Source organism: Peromyscus californicus, unplaced genomic scaffold, assembly GCF_007827085.1.
Source record: "Peromyscus californicus insignis strain IS unplaced genomic scaffold, ASM782708v3 Scaffold_20__1_contigs__length_68692818, whole genome shotgun sequence".
Taxonomy (NCBI): Eukaryota; Metazoa; Chordata; class Mammalia; order Rodentia; family Cricetidae; genus Peromyscus; species Peromyscus californicus.
The window spans coordinates 17,539,707-17,567,171 of NW_026294503.1; the positions used below are offsets into that span (position 1 = coordinate 17,539,707).

The 27,465-nt window shown below is 38.0% G+C and overlaps 1 non-coding gene across 1 annotated transcript; it reads right to left on the reverse strand.

Moving 5' to 3' along the window:
- Positions 1-21,055: 21,055 nt before the first annotated feature.
- Positions 21,056-21,162, reverse strand: LOC128117284 (U6 spliceosomal RNA). The gene has a single exon (XR_008220767.1). It is a non-coding gene; the product is annotated as a U6 spliceosomal RNA (small nuclear RNA).
- Positions 21,163-27,465: the final 6,303 nt, after the last annotated feature.

Here is a 27,465-nt window from a genome sequence, read left to right on the forward strand (position 1 = left end):
AGTCCTTGTAAACTTTCTTTTTTTTTCTAGACTTCTGACACTTAAATTTTAAAAATAAGACCCTGTTTCTGCAGCACTTGCATTAATTTTCTATCTCAAGTCATCCCATTAGTAGATGTACAAACTGTTATACTTACTATGAAAATTGGTTGTTAAAAGACAGGGTCCAGAATAAGGCTTACTGATGCTGGTAATCTAGTTTTTGCTCATGAGACACATGATAAATGGCAGGCGCTCTACCAGTGAGCCTTACTAGTGAAAAAAAAATGTTCTTACGGGTAGCCTTGTAGTATTAGAAACTTCTATTTTTTTATTTAATACTCCAACCTTGCTAAGATCAGGTCAAAAGTGAAATTGCTCTAACAGGAGAGGTTGGATTACTTTTGAAGGATAAATGCATATCTTAAACATTAAAAGAAATCTTTAGAGTATAAATTTCCATAAGTGAGCAGGGTAAGTTTGGAACCCAAGCAACACCATTGTCATTTTGTTGTTGTTGTTGTTGTTTTTGATGCTTGAGACAGGGTCTCATCTAAGCCAAACTGGTTTGGAGTCCTCTCCTCCATAGCCTACAATGACTTTGAACCTTGGCAAGTATTCTATCCATGGAGCTGCATTTGCAGTCTCAAATTATTTTTTGAGTTTTGATGATCATGTGCTTTTATATGACAAATCTTCATTATTTGGGACTAATGAAGGTAAAGGATGGCTAATGTTCAAATTAGCAACTATTGAAATAAAATTCACTTTTACTGAGGTTCATTCACAAATAGTAAGTAAACAATATGTCTTCCCTATTTGCTTGAAAGAGAAATTAATCAATCATTTCTGTTGTTTTCTTGTACATAATGTCAGTCCTTACAAACATTCTCTCTCAGGGTTAAACATCATTTCTTTGAGTCTCTTTTACCCAATCAGATTTATTATAAAATGTGTAGAAAAAAGTTTTCATGCATTAATGATAGTAGGTGATAAGTATTAAGAATACCCTGGTGAATTATCCCATTTTCAAATTTAATTATATCTGAATTATTGTTATATTCAGAGTAACAGTTTCAATGGCCAATGTAATTTTGAGTCATATTCCTTCATGTGTGATTCCTTGTGCTTCAGTAAGGAAAATATCTCAAGAGTTCTTGGGATGGGAATAGGCATCTTCTGGTGGTTTGGAGATGGCTCAGTAGGGAAGAATATTTGCTTCACAAGCCTAACGACAGGAGTCCAAATTCCGAGCTCAAATCCCAGCACCCAAACAAACAAGCAGATGTGGCTGTGAGCTCACATCTGTAGCCCAGCCCTGAGGGGAGTGAAGGCAGGAGACTGGCTGGGGCTTGCTAGCTGGAGATTTGGTGAGAGAGCCTGTCTCGATAAGAGAAAGACTGGTAGAGTAGGACACCCTACATCTTCCTCTGACCTCACACATGCACTCATGGGCTCTAGTACCTGCATTGCATACACATATGTACACCTATACCGTGTACAAGCTACACATAAATTCACACACACACACACACACACACACACACACACACACACACACACACACACATGACAATAGGCATGTTCTTTGTTTCTCTTCCAGGAAGTGTGAACTGTACCTCATAAGAAAAATTGACTATGACAAAGGAAAAACTGCCATGCTATGCAACGCTATTCAAAACCGGAAGAAGAGAAGAACGGGCAAATAGCAAAACAGAACAGAAGCAACCACTCTGAAAACAACTGGAATTCAACAGTTGTAAGAACAGGTAGAAAAGCAGATTTTGGAACTGAGGCAAGGGTCCTCCACACCAGCAAAAGACCTCAGATATTCCGAGCTGTCTTCTAACATAATCACACCCATCTCCCATGGGCATTCAAGGACTGTTTGTCTTCCTCTCTGAGCTTTAAGTGACACTCAAAGCTCGAAAGGACAATTCAGTGGCATGGCCAGACTCCGGTTCACCACAGTAGCAAAGTGTGTACTGGCTTCCACTTGCCACAGTTCAGCAGTTTTCATTTTAAATGGATATTAATCTTGATGAAATATTGACTTTATTGTGGGAAGTGAAATATTTTCCTATTCTGCCAATGAGATTCTGTAGCAAGATTAGCTCTGACTTTTTAATGAAAATTGCTCTAGAAAGTTTACTTTGTGGGTGCTGCCTCGTATCAGTCACTCAGTTATTCACTCCCAGGAAAAACAGACTAGTGTAAATACAACCAAGAAAAGAAAACCTCACAAATGGTCTGTGCTCCTAGAAACACAGCCCCAAATTATTTTGGTGTATAAAATGAAAAACTTGAATTTAAAATTTCTCTCTCTCTCTTTCTTTTTCTTTTTCTTTCTTTTTTTTATTTTGAGATAGCTTCTTCTGTGAAGTCCTGACAGTCCTGGAACTCACAATGTAGACCAGGATGACCTCAAACTCACAGAGATTTGCCTGCTGAATGCTTGAGTTAAAGTTGTGCGCCACCACAGCCCTGTGAATTTGAAATTTCTTAAAGTGTCTACCTTTTTAGTGGCTTGTTTCTTCTCAAAGAATAACCCTAAAGGATGCCATTTTCTCTCTTGTTAATTTCATACTTCCTATCCAGTCACCAAATTCCCCCACTAGCCTTTCTATGATCATCTCCATGTATCTTAATAATCAAATGTATAAAATTGTGGCCAATATTGGGTTAGCAACCTTCTTTCAGCAAATTTCAGCATTGTGGAATCAATTTTAACTATTATGACAACTTTTTCTCAAAACAATAGATTCTTACACCAAAAATAACCTTCATGAAAATTTCACTACATTGTCCTTATTTTTCATTGTGTAGTTCCATTAATAACTGGTATATCTCCAATACCAGTCTCTGAACATGGCTTTTCTGTCATGTGTCTATATAATGATAGTAGCAAATTATATCAGTTAGATTATTAATTTCATATTATTTGGAGTATATTAAAATATACCTATGTGCTTAAGGGACTTCTTGTATTATATTTGGATGGGCTGGAGAGATGGCTCAGCTGTTAACAGCAATTGTTAAGAATCCAACATCCCAACAGAATACAATCCAAAGATATATACAAAGTTGATATTTGCATGTAAAGTAATAATGGTAGAAAATATTAAAAAGTTTTTGTTGTCTGTGATTAAATGACTCTATGTTTCTATAGAAGCATACAATTCTCTATGTGGGGTGAGAACACTAGCCATTGTAATACACAGTAGTCTCAAATCTCAGCTGAGGTATCTCAGACAGTTTCCTGGCGTTGCATAGCTTAATAGCATAGTCAGAGAAAAGTGCATGCTGTGTGTTCAGAACAATGACAACAGTGAATCTATGTCATGCAACACAGATGACAATGGCTATAAAAAGAACCTCAGGTTCCTTTTGCATTTGATTTTGAATTAATTTTTTTTCCCATTGTGTGTTCAAAAACCTTTTACTATGACCAAAGTTTTCATAAGTTTTGATTCTTATGAGTCTACGACCTACAGTTTAGAAATTGTGCTATATGCTATAATGAAATTGCTTGTGGACGAACAAATATTCATGAACAAGGAGGTAAGGAAACCTTGTAGAATTGCCCAAATACGCACTAAATGTAACTCAAAAGGCAAACAGTTTTCTATGAAAATACTTAGACATTTAGAGGTAATCTAATCAGTATCCCCAAATAGAAATCATAAAAGAGGCTTCTACAAAAGTGTAATCAGTGTATTTTAGTTTTAACACCACAAGGCCTACAATCTAAGCTTTGAAACCAGTAACACAACACAAAATTAAAGCCATAGCTATCCACCCTGTAACTGCATCTGCCTCTTGATACCAGCTGTTAGTCCTTTCGTCTCCTGTATCTCTTCTTAATTCTGCTTCTTTATTGTTTATGCCTCCTCGTAATTCCAGCTTACAATACAGCATAGCGAACAGAGCCATGGTTTTAAAAATGATATAGATATGATTTGAATCTAAGATATGCAGCTTTTTGTGCAAAGCTGAGGCCCGGTAAACCATCTTTGCATTCAACTAAATTATCAACTTCATGATCTAAACTCTAAATTCCAGAGGATAAAAGTTGTGGGTGTGGTAAAATTAGTGAGAAAAGGTGTATTCTTTACTAGACCTTCTTTTTATTAGTATTTTGAAAAAAAATAATGGTCTTGCTTTGAGTCACAGAAATCCCAGGAGGTAGTATGCTTCTAAACTACTTCTTAGGTATTAAATGAAATGAAATTCTCAAAGTAGGAATCTATGTACTACTCAACTTTGCATAGCAAGATACACCATAGGAATGTAGCTGGGTTATAGATTGGTTCTCTTAGGGTAAGATAAAGTCTTGGCTGAGGGCTTTGGAAGGAGTTAGAAATAAAGATGTGGTGTGCAAAATATAGTATCATAAATGCATACATTCAATGGGAACTACAGGCAGGTCTAACTAGTGTAGATAACAGACATGCTGAGTTCATTCAGTGAGGAAGAATCTGGAATATTTTCTTCCTTCAATCAAATTTATCAGTGTCCCTACCCAATGGCTAGCTATTTGTGTCATATGATATGTTTTATTTTGGTATTTTATTTTCCTGGTTTCTGGTATATAACTATAGGCTGCTAAAACTAAGAAATGGAAGCTAAACAGGGAGAATCAAATAAACACATAGTTAAAGGGTTTTGAAACTGCAGATATGTTTATCCAGGTTCATTTTGACAGATGGTCAGAAAACTTAGTTTATTCTTACTCTATCCAAACCCATGATAATGTCCTCTTTTGTAAGACAGAGATATAGGAACAGTATAATTACTGATGGAAAACAAGTGCAGATAAAATAAGAATAGCCTAAGCTCTAATTCAAACCTCAAACCATAGGCCCAACCCAAGGTTTTTTTAGGTTCATATAGGTTCAGATAACTTTGGACCTCTAGAAAGCATCATTTCTACAAAGTGACATTCTTCTTACTATATCCCCTTAAGAAAAACAGAATTAAATATAGAGAATAAAGAACACTCCTTTTAAAAGCCTGGGTTCTTAGCTGAGCTCCTAGGATTCCTTGCTAGCTGATGAACAAAGAAAGAATGCAAGGGATAGATGTAGTTAATCCAATTTAACACTTTATCTTGACTAACTAGAAGAGCCCAAAACACCCTCAAATGACAAGAAATTTAATCTTTAAAAAATACAACAATGGTTGCACAATATATAATAATAAGGGTGGCTGTAGATTAAACTCTCCCATCTGTGTGTGTCTTCATTATTATTTTACCTCTTACCATACTTCATTGATTTTTATAAGATAATGGGCATTTCTATCTGACTTGTCAATGTTTTCTTCTTTCTTAGAAGCAAGACTCTCTGAGTTCTTTCTCTTCTATTCACTTCCTTTCTTTTTTCCTTCCCTCTTCTTTTCTAATATATGTATCATCAAGGCCTGGATGTAAAGCATTTTGCTAGGCAAGTTAGGGGAGTATTATAGTATCCACTGCTTGTGTCAGGACTCATACTTCCAGCTAATTACTGAACCCCCAAAAGGAGGAGACAGTGTATGAACATCACAAAGACTTCTAATCTTTCAGATTTGGCTTTAGAAAGAAATACTTTTAATTTATTTTGTTATTCCCTTCATTTCCTTCAGGCGTACTTACACATTATTTTAATTGCTGAAGCACACTTACTGAAGAGGATGTAAAGGAAAGATAACTACGTACCCTAGTCATTTCTCCTTCCCTAAAGAAACCCTTTCCCATGTTAATCCTACTGATCCATGAGAATGGGAGATCTCTCCATCTTCTAATATCTTCTCCAATTTCTATCTTACTGAAAAGCAATCTAGAGATTCAGTGCAATCCCATCAAAATTCCAACATAATTCTTTACAGACCTTGAAAGAACAATATTCAACTTCATATGGAAAAACAAAAAATCCATGATAGCTGAAATAGTCATTCCTGTACAATGAAAGAACAGCCAGAAATATCACCATCCCTGATCTCAACATCTACTACAGAGATATAGTGATAAAAACAGCATGATATTGGCATAAAAACAGACAGGTGGATCAATGGAAACGAATCAAAGGCCCAGACCTAAATCCATACACCAATGAACACCTGAGTTTTGGAAAAGAAGCCAAAATTATACAATGGAAAAAAGAAAACATCTTCAATGAATGGTGGTGTTGTAACTGAACATCAGCATGTAGAAGAATGCAAATAGATCCATATCTATCACCCTGCACAAAACTCAAGTCCAAGTGGATCAAAGACCTCAACATAAATCCAGATACACTGAACCTGATAGAAGAGAAAGTGGGGCATAGCCTTGAACACATTGGCACAGGAGACAACTTTCTGAATAGAACACCAGTAGCACAGACACTAAGATGGACCATCATTAAATGGACCTCATGAAACTGAAAAGCTTCTGTAAGGCAAAGCATATCATGAATAGGACAAAATGGCAGAGAACAGAATGGGAAAAGATCTTCACCATCCCCACATCTGACAGAGGGCTAATTTCCAAAATATATAAAGAACTCAAGAAACTAGACATAAAAAAACACAAATAATCCAATTTAAAAATGGGGTACAGACCTATCCAGAGATACATAACAGAAATATTTCAAGTGCCTGAGAAACACTAAAAGAAATGTTCAATATCCTCAGCCATCAGGGAATTGCAAATAAATCAAAACGACTCTGAGATTCTATCTTATACCTGTCAGAATGGCTAAAATCAAAACACAAATGACAGCTTATGCTGGAGAGGATGTGGAGCAAGGGGAACACTCATCCATTGCTGGTGGGAGTGAAAACTTGTACAGCTACTTTGTAAATCAGTATGGCAGTTTCTCAGAAATCTGGGAATCAACTTACTTTAAGATCCAGCTATATCACTCTTGGACATATACCCAAAGGATGTTCAATCATATCACAAGAACACTAACTCAACTATGTTTATAGCAGCTTTATTTATAATAGCCAGTACCTGGAAACATCATAGATGCCCCTCTCCCAAAGAATGGATAAAGAAAATGTGGTACATTTACACAATGGAGTATTATTCAGCTGTTAAAAACAAGGACACCAGGAAATTTGAAGGCAAATGGACGGAACTAGAAAAAAAATCATCCTGAGTAAGGGAACCCAGACTCAGAAAGACAAACACGGTATGTATTCATTTATAAGTGGATATTAGCTGTAAAGTGAAGAATAACCATGTTATGATCCACAGATCAAGAGAGGCTAGGTAATAGGGAGGTTCCAAGGTGGGACACATGAATTTCCTTGGAAAGGGAAAATAGAATAGATCTCCTGGGTAGATTGGGGGCAGGTGGGGATGGGAACTTGAGGGATCCCATTGGGGGTGGATGGAGGGGGAGTACTGAAAAAGAAGACTGGAAATGGTGGGGAGGCATTTTGTAGTCAGGTAGAACCTGATGCAAGGAAAACTCTCAAAAATCTACAAAGATGACCCCAGCTAAGACTCCTAACAATAGTGCATACTATTGTTAGCCTGAACTTGCTCTCTCCTATGATCAGATTAGTGACTACCCCAGTTGTTATCAGAGAGCCTTCATCCAGTAGCTGATGGAAACACATGCAAAGATCCAGAGTTAAATATTAGGCGAAGTTCAGGGAATCCTGCTGAAGAGAGATTGGAAAGATTTCAGGAGCCAGAGGAGTCAAGGACATCACAAGAAAACCCACATAAACAACTGACCTGGCTCATAGGAACTCACAGAGTCTGAAATAACAATCAGGGAACATGTATGGGACCCAGGCCCTCTACATATATGTGACAGTTGTGTGCCTTAGTCTACATGTAGGACTCCTAACAATAGGAACAGGGCCTGTCCCTAACCTTTTGGATGGCTCTTGGGAACCTCTTTCTCATACTGAGTTGCCTTACCCAGCCTTAATACAAGGAGAATTAGGCAACTTGATATGCCATGCTTTGTTGATTGCCATGGGAGGCCTGCCCCTTTCTGAACAGAAGCAGAGGAGAAGTGGATTGGGGAGGTGGGGTATGAGGAGAGAGGAGGAAGGAAAAACTGCAGTGGCATGTAAAATAAATAAAAAAAGCATCATTAAAAAAGAAAAAAAAAGAAGAGGAAGAGGAGGAAGAGGAAGAAGAGGAGGAAGAATAAAAAGAAGAAGAAGAAGAAGAAGAAGAAGAAGAAGAAGAAGAAAAAGAAGAAGAAGAAGAAGAAGAAGAAGAAGAAGAAGAAGAAGAAGAAGAAGAAGAAGAAGAAGAAGAAGAAGAAGAAGAAGAAGAAGACAAAGAAGATGAAGAAGAAGAAACACCTTTCCTGGGGCTGGAGACAGGACTCACAGGTTAAGAACACTTGTTACACTGCAGAAGACCCATGTTTGGTTTTCAACACCCACATGGTGGCTTACAACCATCACTAATGCCAGGTCCAGGGTATTTGGTACACTCCTCCGAATTCTGTGTGCACCAGGCATGCATGTGGTACACATATATAAATCCAGGCAAGATACCCATACACATAAAACTAAATAAATGTTTAATTTAAAAAGGAACCCTATCTTTGTCTGTACCCCATGTAGTTCTGTTGACAGTGGCTGCCCCAGCTGAAGCTCTCTGTCTATGTGGGCTCCAGCTGAGAGGGACGTAGTGTTGCCATAATTTTGCACGGTTTGCTGAGATGATCAAGATTTTAATCATCACTAGAGATGTTCTAGTCATTAATTCACAAAGAAAACACAAATTATCTGAAACACTGGGTTGATTTATGGTGAGAAAGACTTTGGTTCAAATTTTGGTTCGGCCTTTTAACAATTGACCAACTTAGGGCAAGATCTTTGAACTCTGTATTGGATTTTCATATTAAAAAACAAAGAAAAAATGTTGCCCAAGGGATATAGTTATTTTGAGAATTAAGAAGTGACATTTAAGTACAACACCCATAAGTCTGAGCACCATGTAACCAATGCTTCATAAATGGAAAAATAATGGAAGCTGCTATTATTGATTAACCTCTTGAGATTGCTGTGTGCAGCTACAAGTTCTGAGTCACTTCCAATCTTTGAGTGATGGAGTCTTCAGATACAGCTTAAGCCTAGTGTTTCCCCTCTGGCTGAAGGGTGGAGTAGCAGTAGACTAAAGTTTGTGCCTAAACAATAAAGCAATAGCTGAACTCAACTAATGTGACCTATAATGCAGTGGAGCCTACAAGGTGATGGCCCTTAGAGAAAGGGCGTTGCCTGAAAATGATTAATCATAAGGTGATGCATCACCTCCTCTGACTGTGAGAAATGGAGTAGTGGTATAAAGTAAAGTCTCACAAATCGTGTACTTGGACATAAGCATAGTGCAATTTACGTGAGAATACCAGATCCTTAGCTTGTGTCATCGTCTCCTATATAATGATGCTCTTCAGCCAATAAATGCCCACTGACATAAATAACAACATAGATAAGGCACTGTACCAAGCATCATGGTGAAAAAAAGAATTATGGACTAGTCCCCTGTATCCAGAAGTTTCCCTGTGTCCTGCAGCCTCTAAATCCCAAATAAACACACAGAGACTGTTTGGCCTATGGCTCAGGCTCATCATTAACTAGCTCTTACAACTTAATTCAACCCATTTCTATTAACCCATCTTTTGCCTCATGGCTTCTTGGTGTTACCTGTGTTCCATTACAGCCCCCCAAAGTCTTTCAATCAAGACTGTGTCCTTGGTTCCTCATCCCAATTTATATGTATTTTTGGAGTTTTCACTCATTGTCCTTACAACTATTCTGTGATTATTTTTCCTCAAAAATTGTCATCAGAAGTGGATGGGTATAGGCTAAGTAGATGATTTTTATTTCCAGTGTAGGCCACTTATACTTTGCAAAGTTCCTTTGAAAATTTATAATAACCTGCAAAATGACATGACTCACATATGCTACTGGTTTCAATGTCAATTGCCACTGTCGAATCTTCAAAAGCTTCACACAGCTACTTATGATTTTTTTGTATACTTTTTTTTTCCTTTCTTTTTTTCCTTTTTATTTTTCCTTACAAATTTTTGGCCATAAACATAAACTTTTTACTTTTCTTTTTATTCTTTTTAATTTTTTTCACAAATATGGTAGCATGGTTACCATATTTATAGAATAGTTTATTAGAATTAGTGCAAAGAGCCAAGTGAGACAATAGACATTACTTTGAGTTATTATCAAAATTCTCTATGTTTCTAACAATATAATCAGATTTCCAACATGAAAATAATGCTGTGAGGAAAACGTCCACCATCCTGTGGATTTTGAGGGTAAGAAATTGACATACCCCAGAGACAGTCATATGTCAGCAGTGGTATTGAGAAGCGAAGACAGCTGAAATCTCTAGTCAAAGTTTCCACCTACTTCATGATAATGAAATCACATCTTGTAAATGAAACATTATCAATTCAGTGAATCACCTATTTGTCTTTCATCTGTGCCCCCATGACCTTTGTAGGATATTAAGTCATGATTAAATGATAAGTCACCAGCTGGACTCTATACTACAACCTGTGCATGAAAGAGACTCAGCTTTGTGCCTCCCCACCCCCGCCTCAGCTTAGTAATGGCCAGGAAGAACAACTGCCAAAGCAGGTGGTTGTACATATGCACACACATGTACACACACGCACAGATTTACACACACACCTGAAAGATATTTTTTTTTTTAATTAAAGCAGATGGCTCAATGAGAAATTGCTATTTAATTTGTGACTGACTTTAAAGGTGAAAGAAATCGCTCTCATCAGAATATATTCAAATTTCAAAACAAAACCTGGCTCAGGGTAGAAAAAAAGGACGACAACTGTTTATTAAGCATTAATTTTATTCCAATACTCAAACTAGATTTCTAACATGGGTCCTTGTATTTCAATCGCTCACATACTTGGGATGGGTTGCATCAGCAAAGTTAAGTGGTTTCTGATGTCCTGCAGCGAATGAATGATAATCCTGACACCAACCTCATGTCTTTGAAAAAAAAACATCGTTTTCCTCTTCTGTTGCATTGTGCCAAACATCAAGAGATACAATTAATTCTTATCATTCAAAAGACTGGGGTCAACATAGCTTAGAAACTAAGCTTTCAGAAATATTATTCTACATTCTATCTGTAGTGATTTGTCTATAATGTGATATCTAGTAGAAAACTATTGAGGTTCTTCAGATACTTTCTAAAATTGCTTCCCACTACAGGAGGAGTATGCATGTGTGGGTTTATTTTTCCACCTATTTTATGTTTAAGGTCCATTATGAATACTTTCCTTTATCATGTTTTGTTTCTCACTGAGTTTTAAAATATAGATTACATGTAACATTTCTAAAGCTTTACTAGAAATTCTTCTGTATAAGCTTTTTTTTTATTATATTTATTTTAGTCTTGTCCTTTTTTTCCTTCCACCTGACCAGGTATGGTGGCAATTTAATACCATCACTGTGGAGGCAGAGGCAGAAGTAACAGAGTGTTTATGATTTCACAGTCATGCTGTTCTACGTAGTAAACACCAGGCCAGCCAGGATTACATGGTGAGATCTGTCTCGGAAAACAAAGATAAAAAAAAAAATCCAAAAGACAGAAACAACTTACATCTCTTAGTCTATATCTCAGGCTATTGAAATGTGTGACTTAAGAGCATCAGTCTTAGTTTGCTCCTCACAATAAAAAGTCAGTTGCGATATACTAGTTAGTTCAGTTTTGTTGAAGAAAGCAAAAAATGTCAGAGACACGAATTTAATTTTGCTTTGTTCAGTTTCTAAGCTGCTTGTAAGTGGATGTATTCAATGCCATTTTGAAATGGTTTCATGACTTTGGTGTCCTGACTTCTATCCTATTTCAGTGATTGGATTTACAGGGAGTACTCCGTCCTACCCTGCTGGCCTGCTTGGTGTGAGGCCCGATGGAAGTTGAGAAGAGAGAAGACCAAGAAGGAGCATTGCCTCCTGGCTGTTTCAATTAGCTGAAACTGAAATACCCAGTGTTTCGGGGAAGACGCCACACAAGCAAGGCTGTGTGCATCAAGACTTGCCTTCGGAGCCTGGCATTCTTTCTCTCCCATGTCTAGTGTACACTATGTTCTTCCATAATTATAAATGTATGTTTCCCATCACCACAAAGGCTGCTCATTGCTTAAAGGAAATGCAGCTTCAAAGAGTTTAAATTGTGAAGGGCAGGCCCCCCTCTGAGAGCTACCATTGCTCAGGGGTGATTCTGTCTCTAACTCATCCACAGTGATACCACTGGCCAGCTTGGCTGGCTGCATCTCACCAAGTTAAATTGGCCTGGGGCTTTGGTGGTTTTGGTTTTTTTGAAACAAGCATCTTTGCTTTTTTTTTTTTTTTGATAATGTAAATCTAGATATTGTCTTCTTAAAAATATCCTTTGCAGCATGCTTCCTTTAAAAAAAAAAAAGGCAAGAAGGGCTCTAGCCTTTTATGATTTAAACTCTCGAGCACAAAGGATTTTTGAGGAGGCCGGGCACTCTGATTACAGGAAAAACTTATGGTGACAGTTTCAGTTTTAAGTCGCTGAGAATCAAAAGTAAAGTGGCATGCAAAAGAAGAAAGGGCACCAAAATATAAGTTTAAAATGTGACATTCTATAAAAGCACGCTGCGTGCTTTATCTTTATGACAGAGCAGTTTGAGGGAAAACCAAGTTGTATTTTTAATTATCTTTTTTTGAACTCCAACAATTACATTTTGCAGGCTTCTTCAGGATAGCAGCTCCTAAGAATGGAATCATGTCAGTCAATAACTATAACAGCTTGCACACCCATTCGTAAGGCACCATGCTAAGTGCTTTTTAAAAGTGGAATCGTATAATCATTTCAGTGAATATATGGCTTTACTAGTGTTATCCCACTTTTGCCTGTGAGGAATTTGAAGTTTGTCAAATTGATTAAGTCATTGACCCCAAGTCATTCAGCAAGAGGGTTCTAAGCCAGGCTCAAAAGTTATACCACAGGACTTTACAGCTTTGGTTCGTCACATTTATCATATGCTGCGACAAACTTTTCTTGTTTGGAGATAATGTTTAATGCACCTTTCAAAGTGTAGAACACATCCCCCTGCCTCTATTTGTACTAAGAGTAGGCTAGCTGATCTCTAGCCTAAAACATATCGCCACAAAGGTGCCTTTGCAGGGATGCGTCAACACAACTGCTCTGCGATCCTTCAGAAACATGATCTTCCTGAGTTGAGACGATGACAATAGAGTGGGTATCGTTGAATGAGTGCTTGGGTGATTTACAAAGAACATTCCCAGCTAATCCTCTCACGAATTGTCTGTCAGGTAGTATTATTCCCATGTGGCATGTGTGGTGATTCGGGCCTGACGTGATTATGAAACTTGCTGAGGAGCACATGATACAGGGTGGAGCAAGAAAAAGAGGTGACGCCAAATTTCATGCGCTTGACTGTAACTCGTCACTCACTGGCTTTACACAAATAAGAGCATAAACACAAACAGAGCTACCTGTCAAACATGTACACTGGGGCAGCTGTTTAAGTGAGACAGAGCCATATATCATTTCTTATGCTCACATGTCTTTTTGCTAAAATCAATTTCCAAGTGACCAGCCATGGCACGTGAATAAATGCACAAGTACGTGCACATGCACACACACACACACACACACACACACACACACACACACGCATGCACACACACACTCGTGCACACACACACACACACACACACATTCCCTTACATGCTTTTTAGCAGAGGTACATTTAGAGAACACAGAAAGACTTGATGCAGGTCTGCCTGATGCCAGCACTTTAGCCATTACATAACACTAATGAGGCCAGAGGGAGCTCTGCAATCTGATATCTGAGAACAGTGCATCTAATCAGGATAATATGAAATTAAAGTTGCCCAAGTGCCTTTGATTATTCACAGAAACTTTGACATCTGACCTTCCCTGTCAGACAGGCCATGCTAAGTCTTAAAGGTAGATAACGCACACTTTTCTGGTAGACCTTATAGCCACAGCAACTTTGCCCCAATAATCAGTAGCAGTTGTAATAATAATAGAATTTTTATTATCCTTTTAATGTTGAAAACTACCATCTCTCACAGCACTGCTGAACGGAGTACCATCTATTCTCCTTCAATAATGTGTATGGCAGCGAGCTGGGTTTATCATAAACTGCTTTTAAGATCTTTTTGCCACGTGCTGTTTAAGGACAAGAACACTTTATTTCCTCGCCACGGAATCTGTAATGTTCAGACAAGTATCACCCTTTATTAAAACATCAAATTTTTTCAGCCATTTGTTCTGATATGTTCTCACTGAGGGTTCTACTCTCCAAACTAAAACGCACAAAGGAAGCTAAACGTTAGAAAGTTATGTTTCCAATTCTGGGTAGCCCGGGGAAGATACAAGCCATGTTGTGATTTGCAGAACAGACCCTTAGAATTTCCAAAGATGTTCCTCATTGTCTAAGAACAAAAGGCCATCAAGGGCTGTGGTGAAGCCAGCTCTAAAAAGGCCCAAGATTGAATGGTTGAAACAGAGATAGAAGGAACACATCAAGGAAGTCAACAAGTCCTGGGAAATCACCCACAGCCTGATCAGGACAGCTGCCTCCATCCAGATCAAGGCCTCAAACATCCAAACTCCCACATGTGGGCGTGTGTTTGAACCAGCCGTCAATGTCAGAGAGTGTACCCTGAGTCATTTTATCTCAGCTATTCACTGAGCAGGTCCGGGCTGTCCCTGTGACACTTTAATAACTTGATGCGGAAAATGAGATAATGAATCTTCAAGAAGTCCAGGATCTAGTGTTGTTCTACCCCAAGCTTAGATTCTAGCTTCTCTGTGATAACTTGTCTATCCTGAAATGCCGAGGTTGGCGCTGCCAAGTGTGGCCAAGATCCTCCTGCCTATTGAGCTCTTTGACCGCTGACCGGACTTAAATGGACCTTCTCACTCTGCCTGGCTCTGAAAACAATTTCTCCCATAGGAAAGTTGGGTTTAAGAATTGCGATTTAAGGGCCTGGGGACATGGCTCAGGTGCCACAGTGTTTCCCGTGGCAGCAGGAAGACCCGAGTTTGGTCCCCAGCGCCTGTGTGGACCAGGTAGGTGTACAGCTGTGTATGTGTAACCCCAGAACTGGGGAGGCAGAGATGGAGCTCTGGCAAGTGAGCCTAAACTAATCAACATGCGCCAGGTCATAGAGAGAGACCCATCTGATAGAAGAAGGAGAACAGTTCCTGCGGTATGGCATTTGATGCTGACCTCTGGCCTTCAGTTACACATACACACAGGTGTATACGCACCCACACATACACACGTGTGCCTGCACACACACAAGCACACATACATATACACAAACATACAATAGATCACAGAGACCCGACTAGAGAGGAACACTGCCACTTCAATCTGATCATTGATTATAACGTGCCTAAACGACATTCTGAGTTCGCCCTTGATCTTGAGATGGAAGCGTCCCTTTGTCTCTGAGCTCCCACACTGTCACCCCACTCAAGTGAGTAGCTCTTCTCTCTAGGACATGTCTTACTTACATCTGGTAACCGTGCTAACTCATCAAGATCTACAGGAATGGGAATTCCCTGTGAGGCATGGTCGTGCTAACAGGCCTGTAATCCTAGCACTTGGAAAGTTGAGCAGGGGAGTGAGGCACTCAAAACCCAAACCACAACAACAACACACACAAAAGTCCTGGGAACTCCACTGAAGTATGCCGTGAAAATGCCATTAGGTATGAGAGGCCTGCAGTCTGTAAGGTGATTCGTTAATATTTACTGCCCAGTTACTACTGGAGTAGTAGATTTATTCATATCTTGATCTCCCAGCCAACCTCCTAGTATCGCTTGCCTTATTATCCGGGTATTGGAAGGCAGCAGCAGTAACTCGAAATTCATTGCTTGGTTTGCAGATCCCCCTCCCCATTCTTTCTCTCCTCCCTTCCTTCTGTGCTTCCTCCCTCCCTCCCTCCCTCTCTACCTCTCTTCCTCCCTCCCCCCTCACTGGCTGCCTGTGTGCCTGCCTGCCTTTCTACCTGCTTGTGTGTGTGTGTGTGTGTGTGTGTGTGTGTGTGTGTGTGTGTGTGTCTTCTTTGGACTCGGTGTATTTGTTTTAAAGTAAAATGCTCAGTGTGCACCTTATCAACTGGTTAATACAGGTAAAATGCATGAGTGCTCACTATTTCTTAGAATCAGGTTATAAATAAATCTAAATTTTCATTTAGATTTAAGTATTCAGAAGTGTCTGATGCTCTGTTACCTTTTTTTTTTTTTTCCAACACCATGTCCTTTACTTCCTTCTATTCAGGTCCTTCCCCTCCTGTGCTTGTAAAATGGGATACTATGGGCAGATCATGATTCTCATCAGTGTGCTGGAGGAAAGTTCCCATCCATATCACTTCTTAGGAACTAGTTTCTCAATGTACTAACACCCTAATTCTGGAAGGTCAGGGAACGGTCTTTTATTAATGCTGTTTTTTATTCAAAAGCAGTTGCCAGTCTTAGCTACTAACACATAATAAATCTGGAGATTTATGTGTAGCTTCTGCTGATAGGAGCTCTGTGGCAATGAAGGAAGGCGTGAAGCCAATAGCAGCCATCAATAAATTGCTCCATGTTGCTGAGTCAGGACACAGTGGGCCAGAGGTTTTACCTAGTTCAGTTTTTTATTGAGGATTGAGGTATCATGATTCATTTGGATAGAGCAAAAATATTTTCTTTTTAATAATTTCAGTTTTATCCCATACAATACTTTCTGCTTAATTGATATTTTAATGCCCAAATATTCCTCATTCCAGTGCAAAACTAATTGTTGGCTAGAACTTGATTCATTAGTCTATGGATTTTTGAAGTCTGCTTCCTGTGAGCAGAGAAGAGAAATGTGATAAATACACACATCTCCTTTTTCTAGTGTACTGTAGTTCCAAGACCGTTACAGATGCCGCTGGCACACATGCTCTCAACTGGAGCAAGTGATAAGAACACTGTCTAGGTCACAGCTGCCCAGAAGCCCTCATCATGATTTGATTCATAAGCATTGACTTTGCAGTAACAATGAGAAAACAAAAGAAATAGCATCCGTGAAGAAAACTTTTAAAAGGCTGCTTAACCTGGAGAACCCAAATGATAACAATGCTTATGTCTATCACATTGAAGACAACTAGTAACATTGCATTTTCTCTGATAAAGATAAAACATCAAAAACATAAAATGTTTATGTTTTAACAAAATGTTGGTTGACGTGGGAAGAGTTCCTTAAGTTCAGAAGAAATGGAATTCTGACTTATGATAATGGGGTCTTGATCTTCCAAGTCACTGAAATAACATTCTACATTGAATATTGTAGGTAAACGATTGAAAGCAGGTAGCTATATCATGTCTTCTCTTTGTATTTTTTAACCTTTATTTTTGTAAAATAATAGCCACAATGTATTGAGCCTTTTCTCATCATCAAGTACTTTATATTCATCATTCCATTTAGTTCTCATCAAAATCTCAATTATTCACTCCATCATTAAATCTTACTCTTTCAAAGAAGGTAAGTTTAGAAGGACTGGAGAGAAGGCTCAGCTGCTAACAGAGCACACTGCTCTTGCCGAGGACTGGAATTTGCTTAACAACGCTGACATTAGCAGCTCTTGACCACTTGTAACTCCAGCTGTAGACAGTCCGATGATCTCCTCTGACTTCTGCAGATACCTATACTCTTATACACATATCCACACACACAGATACATACAACTAAAAAATAAATAAACATAAAGACTAATGAAAGTGGACTTCAAGATTTAAATAACCTGTCCAAGATGTCAGCTGGTAGAGCTGAGACGTCAACACAATCCAGCTTGATCCCAATATTCAACAATTAGCCATTCACTCTCTATGGACTGTACACTGAGCATCAAGTGGAAAACTGTCAAATTCTGAAGGGTAACTTTGGAAAGGTATTTGTCAATTAATACTTTTTTTTTGTCCCGATGCCTCCACCCAACATCAATATTTAATTCTTGTTGCTTTATATCATACTTTCATTGTTTCCCATTTTTATCACAAATCCCAAGTTGAGGACATGTTCAGGGGCTCCACCACTTTAGCTTTATTCACATTACATATTTGAAGTATACCTCAGGTGGACCCCGAAAACGTAGCGATGCCAACTGCCAGGAAACCTTCAAGGTTAAGCTCAGTCCTTTGTCTGAGAACAGCCAGCCATGCGGGAGCTGTTCTTCTTCTCTCACTTCCCTGTGGAACATGCCTCAGCAACAACAATGCAGATTAAAAACACCTTTCAGGTACATGCCTGTCAGCTGCATAAGCAGGGCTAGTCTGAGAAGAATCATAAAGCAGGCCAGTCTCATCTATGACCCCACCCATACGTCTGCATAGAATCATTGTGTTGTCATTAGGGATCCTATTTCCTTCCTTCTTATTTCATCAACTGATACTTAATGTTAGAGACTCATAAAACAGCCTTACGTCTATCCTCCTTTAAACCTATCTATTCTTAGCTGTACTTTACTGTAAAGCATTCAGCTAACCTGTCTCACCCTTACCTCGTCACCACGTGAAGCTCTTGCTCAGATTTCCTTATGAGGAGGAAAACCACCAGCATCCATCTACTTGTTTCTACAAGGATAGTCTCCTAACACTGATGTTCTGAAGCATGGGCAACTCTGATCTAGACCAATGTCGAGAGGATAGGATAATCCAGTTGCTCAGTTCAGCTCTGTGTGTTATTTTCCTAGAGATGGGAATTGGGTGATGTTTAGTGTGACACTATGCAGAAGCACACAGAATAAGTTTTATCTTAAACATAAATGTCTAATGAAAAAAGTTAGTTTGATGTTGAGTCCTTGTTGTTTAACTCAGTGAACGAACAGAGTGGCTGATCAGCCATACTGCAGCCTACTAAATAAATACTGTTGGTATTCAACCATTTCAGAGCAATCAAACAGGGCTTAGCACCAAGAACTTATTTCTCTCCTCCCACTATCAGCAAGATGAGAGAAACAACTTGATCATTTATCTTATGGTTCAGCATCTAAGTATTGAGATATAAAAAATGAAACTATTTGCGATTTCAGGCAAAACAAATGATTCCCTGAAATTTTATATGCAGCTGTTTTCTGCTGCTCCTGAAACACATCTATTTTATTCACATCCAGGTTAGGCTTACTTAGTATAGTTCAGCTCAAATGAATCTTCCAGTTCCCAAGGGCTCTCAGCTACAGGATTTGTGCTAGATATGAGTGTTATAGTTGACAACGACATATGCAGCCACACTCAGAATATTAGATTAAAAACAGACAAAAAAACAATGTGTTTTAAATGATGAATTGTTTTACTAGTTTCCTGCAATGACATTAATGAATTCAAGCCCTGTAGCATCATTCAACACCCTTGGGGCTTCTGGAGTGTTCTATGGGTTTCTAAATAGATAGGTTTAAAATATTTCTCTGAATGACACGCTTTAAGCTGAAGGATGATAATACATGAAGATATTTAGATTATGTATAGAAGAGATTATGGTAGAAGAGATTATTTAGTAAACCATGACATTTGAGTTAATACCGTGGGCTTCTATTAAACATGGAAAAATAATATAATGAGATTTTTAGGTAGTGATGTTAGTAGTTAAGTAGCTATTTTGAACTTTAGAAGGAAATACTATTTATATTTTGATGAGAACAGAGGTTGCATAGTATTTACAATACTTTTTCAAGGTAAGTTGTTTAGATTGTATAATGGTGAAAACACATGTTCATAAAATGAACTTTCTCAATTACATCAACCAAAGGTTTTGTTTTGATGTGAAAACTGAAATGCTCAAACCTTGATAAATTACAAATGACTCACACCTGCTTATTCTGAAACTTTCCCCATTTCCTGGTACAGTCCATTGCTCTGTCTCAGCCAGGGCAGAGCAGCCAATGAGTGTTGCTATGAAAAAAGTGAGAAAAAGAGAAGCCTTTCATCTTTCAGTGCTTGTCAACACACTCAAATGAGATAAATTCTGGAGTTTTTAGAGAAAGGGCTGTGTAGGTCAACTAATGCTTTGGCACAGGACCAGGCTGTTCTTGCCAAATGAGACAATTAATTTATTGGAGGAAAATACATCAGCATGGGCACAGAACAATACTTCTGTTAGCCTCGGTGCTATTTATTTTTTTTATTTTAGCATTTCTGTCACCCTTAACTGTGAGGTGTCCTGGTATGGGGCATTGTTCTAAGCTCTTGAAAGTGATCACTAATATTTAAGGCCTGCCTGTGAAGTAGGGACCATCTTCCCCTCAACTGTACAAAGAAGAAACTAAGGCTACAGGAGAATGATGACTAAAGTGGGACCTGCCCAAGTTCTTTAGGAAACATTGCTCTAGAATTTCTGGGGCCAAACGTAATGCCTGACCCCAGACTTCAATTTTAGCAGGTACACTTTGGTTTAATGTTTTTATACATGAATCCCTAATACCCTGGTTACTCTTAGACTGAAATCCTTTCTCAGAAGGTTCATCCCAAAACCCAAATTTTCATTCTTGAACTCTAGATTTGGATGAGAATGAGGTCTTTTGATCACTTTAGCTAAGCTCTTGAACTTCGATGCACTATCTATGCAAAGGGCTTCCCATCAGTCAATGTCTGAGACATCCCTACATTCACATACTCCCTGAACTTATTTACTTCATTGGTTATATCATGCTCAATCTTCTTACAGTTATATAGCATATGTTGAACATATTCTCCCTTGCCCCATTACCCTTGCCCTTATTATTTTATTTTTAATACAATATAATATATTTTAATATATTTAAAAATACATTTATCAATGTTTAATTTATTTTTTGCTTTTTTTTATTTTTGAAATTGTAATATAAGACAACATTTCTCCCTTACCTTCTCTCTCTCCAAACCCATATTACCCCCCTCACACCCACATACACACACTCTCTCTTTCATGGCCTCTTTTTCTGTTAATTATTATTGCAAACATATATGTACATACATACATATTCTTAAATGTAATCTGCTCAGTCCAAATACTATTACTTGTATTATGTTTTGAGGGCTGACCATTTGGCACTGAACAAAAATATGGAATGTGTCACAAATTAATGTATCATCTTTGCAAAGGGGCTGTGATAATCTTTTCTTTATCGTTCCAAATTTAGTATATGTGCTGCTAAAGTGAGTACTCTTACTTCACTTTCAATTATTGAAAATTATTGTGATCCCAGTAATGGGAGTAATTATAAATTTATAACAAATTTTCAACATTTCATTATTTTAAGTAAATTGTTGCAGATAAATTGGAAGCTTCTATATACCTGTTTCCACTGAGTTGTTTTTCCAACTGAAAATGAACCACTAATTGAAGCAAATGAATAATATTCTCATGCATATATGATTTTTCCAAATGTGGATGTATTCTCAGAGAATTCAATGAATTCTTTTGAGTATCTTTTAAGTTTAAATATCATCATCCTTCATAGGCGATTTGACAACTTGCTTTATTTAACATCATTTTACTTAACTCTGTTGATGGTCCATTCTTATTATCTAATACATAGTGTTCATTCTTTTCCTGAAGGAGTGGTCACAGACAGGTTTCCCAAGCTCCAATGGATGACACATCCCCGTGCACATATGGACAGCCCTAATTGGACTTGATGAGTTGTGAAGAGAGACAGAGAGAGGGAGGGAGAGAGAGACAAGAGAGGAAGGAAACAAAAAAGACATGAAGTTGGAAGGGCATTGAAGGAGGGAAGAAAAAGGGGAGAAATAGTGGTTATGATCATATTTCATTGTATGTGTGTATAAAATTGAGATAAAAACAATTACATGAAGTTAATTCAGTGAGTTAAAAAAAGAAGACCACATGAAATCAGGAGGGGGATGTGGTAATGGAATAGTGCAGTAACTGGAAAGGAGACACAGGGGTAAATGTTTGTCAAAATGCATTACATAGAGCCCGGAACAGCCGGAATACACCCAAGCACCCGCCATGGCCCTGTGGCCCAGGAGAGTGGGTCACTGCAATGAACAAATAGGTGATGGGGATACAGGAAAGATGATGTATTCAATGGAGATACGGGAAAGAAAGAGAAGTGGAGCGTTTCATGCACTGTGGAGAGAGGTGGAACTGGAGACTCGCTGGAGGTGAGGATCCATCTGATATTAGGAACATGTGCAGCCACCTGAGGTCATGGTGATGTCAGGTCCCAGGCTGCTGCTGTGGGCCATACTGATCTGAGTGGCCTGCACTGCCACCTGGAACCATGGTGACATCTGGGCCTGGGCTACCACCAAGGGCCAGGTCTGGGTCTGTGGTCCTACTGCAGCTGGGGTCTGTGCTGATGTCCGAGGCCCATGTTAGCTCCAAAGGCCATGCAGTTGTCTGAGGTCTCGGTTGCCACCTGAAGCCATGTTGATGTCTAAGTGATGTGCTGGGCTGACCTTGCCTGTCGTGGGCTGCAGGAGAGCTGGCCCCTCTCCTTGTGCTGTGGGTGAGGGAGACCCGGACGGACCAACTCAGCTACTACCCAGGACCAGATTCAGGGCTTTGAGTTGGCCTACCACATCACCCTCATCTATGACCTGTTAGAACACCTGAAGGGGCAGGTCCTGAAGAACCACCGCTACAGGATCTCCATAACTCTGAGCAACAACAGGATAATCAAGAGTAGTCTCAATGAGGATCCAATATTGATGGTGGAGCAGAAGCCAGAGGCCTTGAAACAGACCAATGACTCATTGCAATGCACATTTGCAAGTAAAGCTGTTTGGGACAAAGGGTGTACTGCGTGACACACCCAAGCTTCCAACGCCACTAACTACAAATGAGCATGTGATGGAGAGGCAGGAAAGATGGAGGAGCAGAGTGGATCCAGTTTGGGGGACCTGGGGACGTGACAACCATGACTCATATGAGAGGAGGTTCTGATTCCAGACCTGCCCCTTCAGGTGTTCTAACAGGTCATAGATGAGGGTGATGTGGTAGGCCAACTCAAAGCCCTGAATCTGGTCCTGGGTAAGATGATTTGTTTGTTTGTTTGTTTGTTTGTTTGTTTGTTTTTCTTTCTAATTTTAAGTTTTCCTTCCTTTTGTGGGGAGGTTACAATGGTGAGAGGTGGATATGGAAGAACTGGGAAATGAGTGGACTGGGGTACATGATGTCAAATTCCCAAAGAGTCAATAAAAAAATGCATTACAATACCGCAACTAAAGAATAAATAAAATTATAATAAAAAAGACTATTTTTGTTATTATTATAAAAAGTTTAAAAACAAAATAAAACTGGTTTAATTATTTCTGTAATTTGCATATCAAATGTAGCATTGATTTTGATAATTTCCAGAAAAATGATGGAATTAAAATACTGATGATCATGTATTAAAGTTATTAATTAAAGTTATGTATATGAAAATGTATTAATGTTTCCTATAATTTAGTAAAAATATATGATCAAGGTAAGCTTTATAAAATTACTGCAAAATTGACAATTTTTGTAATTGTCAATTTCTCTTTTATCTAAAAAAAGTGAAAAAAAAGAAAGAACAAAAAAAGTCTTTATACTACAAATTGGAACAACCAGTTTCAAAAACAAATAGTATTTTCACAAATCATTTGTAGAAATGTATAGTGCTTGATGGCAAAGTAAACTAGTTAAATGCCAAGTCATATTGTATTTAGCAAAACAAATACTATGTAAAGAGTTAGTTTTGATGATAACTTATAAAATTAAATAATAATAAAGTTTCATAAGCAAGAAGAGTAAATGTGTGTGTTATGGCATCATTTTTACCAAAGAAAATAATTTAAAGTCATTTACAAAATTATGTGCATGCATGTGTGTCTCTATGTGCTGGGTGCATTTGAGTGAAGGTGCCCTGTGAATCCAGAAGAGAGTGTTTGGACCCTTGGATTTGGGCCAGCATACAATGTGAGCCATCTGAAGTAGGTACTGAGAACTGACTCCTGGCCCACCACCAGAAAAGTAGGGACTGTAATTTTGGAGTTCTCTCTCTCCAGTCCTAAAGTAATTAGTTTTTTGTTTGTTTGTTTGTTTGTTTTTATTTTTCGAGACAGGGAAGATAGTCTTAAATGAGGACCATTTAATGGACAATGTTAGGTACCCATTGAAAACTAAGCAGACTCAAAACACAAATGGCTAATAGGCCAAATTATGTGTAAGAACATGTTAACTTTGATATTTTAAAAAATTCAAGTGAACAAAAGCATTTCAATGATTTGATGAGTGAAAGAGCAAAATAAAAATTTAACTTATTGATTGAACTGCTGTCTTCGGGATTAAATCCTATCTATTAATAACATCTAATGAACTAGAGATAGCTATCTTTTGAAATTTTTTGAAATGTTAAATATAAAAATTTATTTGTGTAATCATTCATTCACTCAACATATATTTATAATGTTTTACAGTTTAGATGATTATCATTAAAGACACTAATTCCTAATTACATTAAACTATAACTGCAATTATGACAATAATTATGAAAATTGTTCTTTGAGAGTATATAATTGATTATGAATACAAAAGACTATATCAAGGAAGACCTTAGGATATCCCCAACTCCAAACAAACTTTCAACCATTTTTGGTTGGAAATACTTCAATATTGTTTTAAAATTGTATGGCCAAGGCATTTTCATTTGAGATATATTCCATCCCATAAAGCATGTATTGTTTTATTAATTAATAAGATAACTTGATAAAAATTAACTTAAGTGCAGAAAGATTTATTTTTTTGCAATCAGAAAAATTGTTCATTCCTCATTGCTGAGTCATATTGGCTTAAAAAAAATTTAGAGTGGATCAATTCAGAATTATTCAACATTGTATTGATATTAAGACAATATATTAAGGTTAATTTTGGAGTAGAAGCATTTCTTGATTTTTCTAAGTTAATCAAACATCTTCAAATTTTTATTTATGTGTGTGCATGCATGACTCTTTGCTTAAGTCAAAAGTAAGGCTTATGTCTAAATTAAAATTCATAGAGATATGACTAAATTGTGAATTAGCCATATTGCCGATAACTTTTGTTTAAAAATGGGACCTGCCTCTACAGGTGAGGCTATCAAGTCACTGAAACGTAGCCAAAAGTTTGTCATTTTTTTTCCTGGGGTTGAACAAAGGGATCTTTTTTTTTTTTTTTTTTGAGACAGGGTTTCTCTTTGTAGCTTTGCGCCTTTCCTGGAACTCACTTGTTAGTCCAGGCTGGCCTCAATCTCACGGAGATCCGCCTGGCTCTGCCTCCCAAGTGCTGGGATTAAAGGCATGTGCCACCACCGCCCAGCCTGGGATCATTTTCATAAATTTTGCTACAAAAAACTTTCAGCATCTATAGCAACCAATTACAATTTCTTAGAATATTCTACAACAAAAACTCAATATTTAATATAATTTTAGCTTAAATCCAATTAGCATGTATACTGCAAGGAAATAATAATTTCATCTGTTTAGCTATGTTTGTGAAGGGGTAAAATATGCTGGTTTGTATCAAGTTAAGAGGTTTTTGTATTTTTAATTTATTTATTCTAAAAGGTTTTTTTTGTATTTTATATACCAATCCCAGATCCCCCTCCTTCCCCTTCTCCCACACCTCCATTTCCCTCAATCCCACCTCCCACCCAATCCTCAGGGAGGGTAAGACCTCCCTTGGGGAGTCAACAAAGTCTGGCATACTAAGTTGAGGCAGGACCGAGCCCCTGTGTCAAGGCTGAGCATGGTATCCCACTCTAAGGAGTGTGTTCCAAAAAGCCATTTCATGCACCCTAAGTAAGTCCTGGTCCCACTGCAAGGGGCTCCTAGATTGTGGTTATTGATCATGAACTAGCTTGAAAGGAAAGTTTATTGGAAAGAAGTCAGGGTTAGTTTAAAAAAGTATCCTGAGTGCTGTTTGAGTCTGTGAATGTGATTTACCCTCTTGACTATTTTATACTGCTTCTTGGTTGATTTAAATCAAAGTAAAACTTTGTTAAGTTTCTTATAAGGCTGGTGATACCACTTTGCTAGTATTAGAAATTTCCCAGACTGGTTTGACAGTCCTCCTAGATAGGGCACACAAAGAAAGCCAGGTATTTCTAAAGACTGTCATGCTGGAAATGTCTTCATGAAGACCTGTGGTCGTTACACAGAAATATTGTTTTAAGGTCTTTTGTATCTTGGGACAAAAAAGATATTTCTGGGGGTTTGCTAAAATTACATATTTTACTTGACAATTTTATTTAACTAATTTACTTTTTATCGTACTAATGTTGGGGGACATTTAGAATAATCTTCAAATAGCATTAAAGCAGAGAAATCCATGTTCTTGAGGATAAGCGAAATGGAAACTACATAGGTGTTTTCCCTGCATATATGCTGTATGAGGGTCTCATATCCCCTAGAGTCACATACAGTTGTGAAACACTATGTCAGTGTGACAGTTTGTGAGCCACTATGTAGGTGCTGGGAATTGAACCCAGGTCCTCTGAAAGAGCAGGCAATGCTCTTAACCACTGAGCCGTCTCTCCAGGCCTGTGATGTGGTACATAAAATATCTAAAGTTGAGTTGATTATTTTACTGTCAAATTAATTAATTACCAATTTAAAGGAAACAATTGTATGGATTTTCTTATTATTGTAGTACTCCTGTTTATTTTGATGAGTCCATGCACTACATAAGTATGAATCCTAGTACTGCCTAATGTCATATATTCTATAGCTATTGTGAATGAGCTTTTCTGGTGATTCTACAACTTTAAGGAAGAAAGATAAAAGCATTCTGCATGTCACCAGGCAAGTCAGTGGAAACCATACAGGACTCTTCCCTTCACAAAAAAAAAAAAAAAAAAAAAAAAAACTCACAAGCAACCCTTAGCTGTGTGCAAAGGAAATAAGATGCTGCCCCCACGCCTTTGACATCCTGGGTACTCAATGTGATCATGAGCTTCTATTTCCTATACTCAACTGAACTGTTCAGGCTTCTTTTGACTCTTGCTTTTGAATATTCCAATAAGCTCTACATTTTCAGACCAGATACGTGATAAGGGCATACATGTCCCACTTCTAACCTCAGCTAAAACTCTATACATTGTATCTCTATAAGCATGTTTTGAAAGCCACTGCTTCTGGGAATTTCTCACTATAGTACACAGCATTACCCCAACAAGGTTCAGCCAACACCATACACCACAACTTATTCTTTGTCTCATAGGTTTTTTTCAGAATATGTACAACTACCTATTCTTTACAATATTCTTTGCCACTAATTTTTTGCTTTCTTTCCTCATAGAGCAGTCTTGGTACCTCTCCATTAGGAATCTATACCTGTGGAGTCTCACAGACCCACTTATACAACCCAGTAAGAAAGTCTTCTTTTAAAAAAAAAAAAAAAAACAGCTCTCTTCCTAATGGGAAATAATTTTCCCATCTCTTAGATATTTTTCCTATGGTCCTCTTTTTGTCTGTATGTTACACAATATAGATTTTTC